Here is a 6979-nt window from a genome sequence, read left to right on the forward strand (position 1 = left end):
ACACCCAGCCGTGCCCACACACCCAGCCGTGGACACACCAGCTGTGCACACATCCAGCCGTGCACACACCCAGCCGTGGACACACACACCCAGCCGTGCACACACCCAGCCCTGCCCACACACCCAGCCGTGCACACACCCAGCCCTGCACACACCCAGCCGTGGACACACACACCCAGCCGTGCACACACCCAGCCCTGCACACACCCAGCCATGGACACGCAGCCAGGCGTACGCACAGCTCACGCGCCACAGGCCCACAGCCATGCACACACGTGGATTCCTTGGGCGATTCTTTTCGTATTTCAGCCTAGTTCCCTCCACTCTCCCTGCCGGGGCCAGGCGTGCGCACAGAGGGGCTGTCCAGAGGAGCCGGCTCTGGGGGACGTGCAGTGGCCCTGCTCTCAGCCCTGGGCCCCTTTGCGGCAGACGCTGCTGGGGGGGGCCCAATGCCCAGCAGAGGCCCTGACGGCGTCTCCCTCCGTGCTGGCCCCTCAGAGGGACCCTGGGAGCAGGGCCGAAGGGGCGGATGCCCCCCCGCAGGCCCCCGGCAGGCGAATTAGACAATTAACAAAGCAGCCCCTGTGCTGGGCCTGTAATGACAGCGAGAGCCGCCCCTCTGCCTGCCCCGGGGCGGCCGCTGCTCCCGCCCCTGCCAGTTCTGCTGCTCAGGGCTCCTGCTGCCTGCCTGCCTGCCGGCTGCGAATCTGGCCAGGGGCGGCGCGGCGTGGCCAGGATGCAGGGCTGGGGCAGGGTGCCAGGCTGCCCGGGGCCAGCCTGGCTCGGCCCCACCTGCTGGCCGTGGGGCGCTGCCCACCGGTCCCCCTGCAGGGGGCAGAGCGCCATCTCGCCCATCAGCATGGTCCCCAGGCCCCCTCCCAGCCTGGCCACGTCCTGCCCAGCACCCGGGGCATCGGCCCAGCCTGCCCTGTGCTCGCTGGGGCGGGCCCTTCCCCCAGGCCTGGCGTGGCCCGGAGCCCCACAGGGCCACCAGGGTCAAGCCGCCCCTGCAAGCGGCCCGGTGTCGGGGCGGCGCCCGGCCCGACGGGCCCTGAGCTCGGCCGGGGCCTGGGCGTCACGGCAGGCGCGTGTGCCGGGGGCACGGCTGCCTGGCGGTGGCTGGCTCCGTGGGAACACGCGTCCCTGGGCGCTGTGCAGCAGGGGCAGGGGAGCTGATGGGCGATCAAAGCCCCGTCCTTGCGGCTGGGGCCAGGGCTGCGAGGCTGCTGTGCCCCACGGGCCCCATCCCGCGGTGCGGGGGCCGACGGGGGGTGGTTAGTAACACAGCAAATCCGACGGGCTCAGCCTGCGAACCCCCTGGCCTGGCTCCTCCCCGCTACCGGCCCCCCTGCTCCTGCTGCTCCCTGGCCTGAGCCCGTGACCGGGTGTTCACTGGGTCCTTGCTTTGATGTCAGGTTCTGTGCCCGTACCCCTCCCCCGGGCCCTACAGCCGGCACAGCCGATCCGATCCCCCTGGGCCCTACAGCCGATCCCCCCGGGCCCTACAGCTGGTACAGTCGATCCCCCCGGGCCCTACAGCTGGTACAGTCGATCCCCCCTGGGCCCTACAGCCGGTACAGCCGATCCCCCCTGGGCCCTACAGCCGGTACAGCCGATCCCCCCGGGCCCTACAGCCGGTACAGCCGATCCCCCCGGGCCCTCCAGCTGGTACAGCCGATCCCCCCCGGGCCCTACAACCGGCACAGCCGATCCCCCCGGGCCCTACAGCCGGTACAGCCGATCCCCCCCGGGCCCTACAACCGGCACAGACAATCCCCCCAGGGCCCTACAGCCGGCACAGCTGATCCGATCCCCCCCGGGCCCTACAACGGATCCCCCCGGGCCCTACAGCCGGCACAGCCGATCCCCCCGGGCCCTACAACTGGCACAGCCAATCCCCCCAGGGCCCTACAGCCGGCACAGCCGATCCGATCCCCCCCGGGCCCTACAACGGATCCCCCCGAGCCCTACAGCCGGCACAGCCGATCCCCCCGGGCCCTACAGCCGATCCCCCCAGGCCCTACAGCCAGCCGATCGGATCCCAGCCCTCTGCCCCGGGTCCTGCAGCCACCCTAGCCAACCCCCAGCCTTAGCCAACCTCCTTCTTCCAGACCCCCCCCAGCCTTTGCATCAGCTTCCGTGGCCCTGCTCTGCTGCTCGGCTGTTTCCAATCTGGGCCTCTTGGCCGCCGGCCCGGCGAAGGCGGGAATCCTCGGGGCTCGGCCTGGGCCCTGGCTCCCCACATCTCCCCAGGAAGGGCTATTGCCAGGGCCCGCTGCGACCTGGGCCACTTGTGGGGGCTCCCAGGGGCAGCCGCTGCAGGGTGCCCCAGTAAATCCCTCTCCCCCTCCCTGTCTGTCTTCTGTGGCCAGGGGAGGGTTAACCCCCCCCCCCCGCCTTGGCCGCGGGAGGGGGCGAAGGAGCCGGCCGGCAGCCAGGGCTTTGCAGGCCTCTGGCGGGGGGGGGGGGGGACGCCGCCGCGCAGCCACCGGCCTCCAATCGGCCAAGGGGGGGCAGAAAGTCCCTGGCGCCCGGTGCCGATGACTCACCTGCCGGGCTCCTCCGCCCCCCGCCAGCCGGCCCTGCCCGTGGGACCCGAGCCCTGGGGCGGGGCAGGGCGGGGCAGGGAGAGGGAACCTGGCCTCAGGCTCAGCTGCTCCCCAGCCTGCCCCCTGGCAAGCGACTGCGCCCGCGTCCCAAGGGGCTGTGGGGCGGGGAGGTGCGAGGGAGTGCAGAGAGCAGGGAGAGAGCTGGGGCAGGGGCAACATCCGGCTCTGCCCACACGCCCTGAATCCTGCTGGGTCCTGTCTGCCTCATCCCGTCAGACGGGAGCTTCTGGGCTGGGCCGCACCTGGAGCATTGGGGCCTGGACCTCAGAGGGAGTTGGGGCAGCACCCGGCCCAGCAGGCCCTGATCCCAGCCGGAGTCTGGGGGCGCCCGGCCCGACGAGCCCTGTTCTCAGGGGGGGTCTGGGGGCGCCCGGCCCGACGGGCCCTGATCCCGGCCGGAGTCTGGGGGCGCCCGGCCCGACGGGCCCTGTTCTCAGGGGGGTCTGGGGGCGCCCGGCCCGACGGGCCCTGATCTCGGGGGGGGTCTGGGGGCGCCCGGCCCGACGGGCCCTGTTCTCAGGGGGGTCTGGGGGCGCCCGGCCCGACGGGCCCTGTTCTCAGGGGGGGTTTGGGGGCGCCTGGCCTGACGGGCCCTGTTCTCAGGGGGGGTCTGGGGGTGCCTGGCCCGACGGGCCCTGTTCTCAGGGGCGGTCTGGGGGCGCCCGGCCCGACGGGCCCTGATCTTGGGGAGGGTCTGGGGGCGCCCGGCCCGACGGGCCCTGATCTTGGGGGGGGTCTGGGGCGCCCGGCCCGACGGGCCCTGATCTTGGGGGGGATCTGGGGGCGCCCGGCCCGACGAGCCCTGATCTCAGCCGGGGTCTGGGGGCGCCCGGCCCGACGGGCCCTGTTCTTGGGGGGGTCTGGGGGCGCCCGGCCCGACGGGCCCTGATCTTGGGGGGGTCTGGGGGCGCCCGGCCTGACGGGCCCTGTTCTTGGGGGGGTCTGGGGGCGCCCGGCCTGACGGGCTGATCTCGGGGGGGTCTGGGGGCGCCCGGCCTGACGGGCCCTGATCTCGGGGGGGTCTGGGGGCGCCCGGCCTGACGGGCTGATCTCGGGGGGGTCTGGGGGCGCCCGGCCCGACGGGCCCTGTTCTCGGGGGGGTCTGGGGGCGCCCAGCCTGACGGGCCCTGATCTCGGGGGGGTCTGGGGGCGCCCGGCCCGACGGGCCCTGTTCTCGGGGGGGTCTGGGGGCGCCCAGCCTGACGGGCTGATCTCGGGGGGGTCTGGGGGCGCCCGGCCCGACGGGCCCTGATCTCGGGGTGGGGGGGTCTGGAGAGGCAGCACTCGTGGCTCTCAGAGGCTCTGGGCCGGCCGGGCTGGCACCTGCAGAAGCCGCAGTGACGGTGCCGTTCACCCCCCGCCCACAGGGCTCCGGCTCTGACCCGGTGGGAGCCGGCGGTCGGGGGTTTCCACTGATGACGCGCCGGGGGCTGGTTTCTAGGTGGGAGCCGTTTAATTGCACCACATCCTCAGGTTCCTCTTTCCCTGAACGGTGCTGGGCCGCTCACCGGCTTCCGCTCCCGCCCCCGCCACCTCCGCTTGCTGAGCTGCCCCCCGTCCCGTCCCGTCCCGTCCCGTCCCGTGGGCCCCGCATCACCCGGGCAGGGCCTGCTTGTGTCGCCTTGGGAGAGTCTCCCTTTGCGCCTGCCGGCGGTGGAGCCCAGCGCCTCCTCAGCTGGCCAGCCGGCCCATCCCGCCTCCCTGGAGTGCAGTGGGCTGGACCCACGGGGCCGGCGCCACGAGTCCTGTGGCTAAGGGGCAAGCGGTGGACGTGGCTACCTAGACTTTAGTGAGGCATTTGACACGGTCTCACAAAGCCTTCCATCAATAAACGAGGCAAATGCAGCTTAGACGGGCTCCTGCAAGGTGGCTGCAGAACCGTTCTCAGAGGGGAGTTATTGACGGTTCACAATCCTGCCGCAAGGGCAGAACAAGGGGGGCTCCGCAGGGTCTGTTCTGGGACCGGTTCTGTTCCGTGTCTTCATCAACGATTTCCATATCGGCGTAGAGAGGACGATTCTTAAGTCTGCAGATGATCCCCAGCTGGGCGGCGCTGCGAGTGCTCGGGAGGACGGGTCAGAATTCAAAGTGATCTGGACAGGAGAAACGGGCTGAGGTCAAGAGGATGACGTTTAAGAAGGAGAAATGCCAAGTGCCCCACTTAGGGAGGAACAATCCATGTCACACACAGAATGGGAAGCGGCTGTCTAGGGAGGCGTCCGGCAGAAAGGGATCCAGGGGTCAGAGCGGGCCACACGCTAAATATGAGTCAACAGTGGGACCCTGTGGAAAAAAAGCCAACGTGGTTCTGGGCTGCGTGAGCAGGAGTGTTGTGAGCCAGACACGAGCCGTCGTTCTCCCGCTCTGCGCTGCGCTGGGCAGGCCTCAGTCGGAGGATCGTGCCCGGTTCTGGGCTGTGTGAGCAGGAGTGTTGTGAGCCAGACACGAGCCGTCGTTCTCCTGCTCTGCGCTGCGCTGGGCAGGCCTCAGTCGGAGGATCGTGCCCGGTTCTGGGCTGCATGAGCAGGAGTGTTGTGAGCCAGACACGAGCCGTCGTTCTCCCGCTCTGCGCTGGGCAGGCCTCAGTCGGAGGATCGTGCCCGGTTCTGGGCTGCGTGAGCAGGAGTGTTGTGAGCCAGACACGAGCCGTTGTTCTCCCGCTCTGCGCTGCGCTGGGCAGGCCTCAGTCGGAGGATCGTGCCCGGTTCTGGGCTGCGTGAGCAGGAGTGTTGTGAGCCAGACACGAGCCGTCGTTCTCCCGCTCTGCGCTGCGCTGGGCAGGCCTCAGTCGGAGGATCGTGCCCGGTTCTGGGCTGCGTGAGCAGGAGTGTTGTGAGCCAGACACGAGCCGTTGTTCTCCCGCTCTGCGCTGCGCTGGGCAGGCCTCAGTCGGAGGATCGTGCCCGGTTCTGGGCTGCGTGAGCAGGAGTGTTGTGAGCCAGACACGAGCCGTCGTTCTCCCGCTCTGCGCTGCGCTGGGCAGGCCTCAGTCGGAGGATCGTGCCCGGTTCTGGGCTGCGTGAGCAGGAGTGTTGTGAGCCAGACACGAGCCGTCGTTCTCCCACTCTGCTCTGCGCTGGGCAGGCCTCAGTCGGAGGATCGTGCCCGGTTCTGGGCTGCGTGAGCAGGAGTGTTGTGAGCCAGACACGAGCCGCCGTTCTCCCGCTCTGCGCTGCGCTGGGCAGGCCTCAGTCGGAGGATCGTGCCCGGTTCTGGGCTGCATGAGCAGGAGTGTTGTGAGCCAGACACGAGCCGTTGTTCTCCCGCTCTGCGCTGGGCAGGCCTCAGTCGGAGGATCGTGCCCGGTTCTGGGCTGCGTGAGCAGGAGTGTTGTGAGCCAGACACGAGCCGTCGTTCTCCCTCTCTGCGCTGCGCTGGGCAGGCCTCAGTCGGAGGATCGTGCCCGGTTCTGGGCTGCGTGAGCAGGAGTGTTGTGAGCCAGACACGAGCCGTCGTTCTCCCGCTCTGCGCTGCGCTGGGCAGGCCTCAGTCGGAGGATCGTGCCCGGTTCTGGGCTGCATTGACAGGAGTGTTGTGAGCCAGACACGAGCTGTCGTTCTCCCGCTCTGCGCTGGGCAGGCCTCAGTCGGAGGACCGTGCCCGGTTCTGGGCTGCGTGAGCAGGAGTGTTGTGAGCCAGACACGAGCCGTTGTTCTCCCGCTCTGCGCTGCGCTGGGCAGGCCTCAGTCGGAGGATCGTGCCCGGTTCTGGGCTGCGTGAGCAGGAGTGTTGTGAGCCAGACACGAGCCGTTGTTCTCCCGCTCTGCGCTGCGCTGGGCAGGCCTCAGTCGGAGGATCGTGCCCGGTTCTGGGCTGCGTGAGCAGGAGTGTTGTGAGCCAGACACGAGCCGTCGTTCTCCCGCTCTGCTCTGCGCTGGGCAGGCCTCAGTCGGAGGATCGTGCCCGGTTCTGGGCTGCATGAGCAGGAGTGTTGTGAGCCAGACACGAGCCGTCGTTCTCCCGCTCTGCTCTGCGCTGGGCAGGCCTCAGTCGGAGGATCGTGCCCGGTTCTGGGCTGCGTGAGCAGGAGTGTTGTGAGCCAGACACGAGCCGTCGTTCTCCCGCTCTGCGCTGCGCTGGGCAGGCCTCAGTCGGAGGATCGTGCCCGGTTCTGGGCTGCATGAGCAGGAGTGTTGTGAGCCAGACACGAGCCGTTGTTCTCCCGCTCTGCGCTGCGCTGGGCAGGCCTCAGTCGGAGGATCGTGCCCGGTTCTGGGCTGCGTGAGCAGGAGTGTTGTGAGCCAGACACGAGCCGTCGTTCTCCTGCTCTGCTCTGCGCTGGGCAGGCCTCAGTCGGAGGATCGTGCCCGGTTCTGGGCTGCGTGAGCAGGAGTGTTGTGAGCCAGACACGAGCCGTCGTTCTCCCGCTC

This window comes from Pelodiscus sinensis, chromosome 19, assembly GCF_049634645.1.
Source record: "Pelodiscus sinensis isolate JC-2024 chromosome 19, ASM4963464v1, whole genome shotgun sequence".
Classification (NCBI taxonomy): Eukaryota; Metazoa; Chordata; order Testudines; family Trionychidae; genus Pelodiscus; species Pelodiscus sinensis.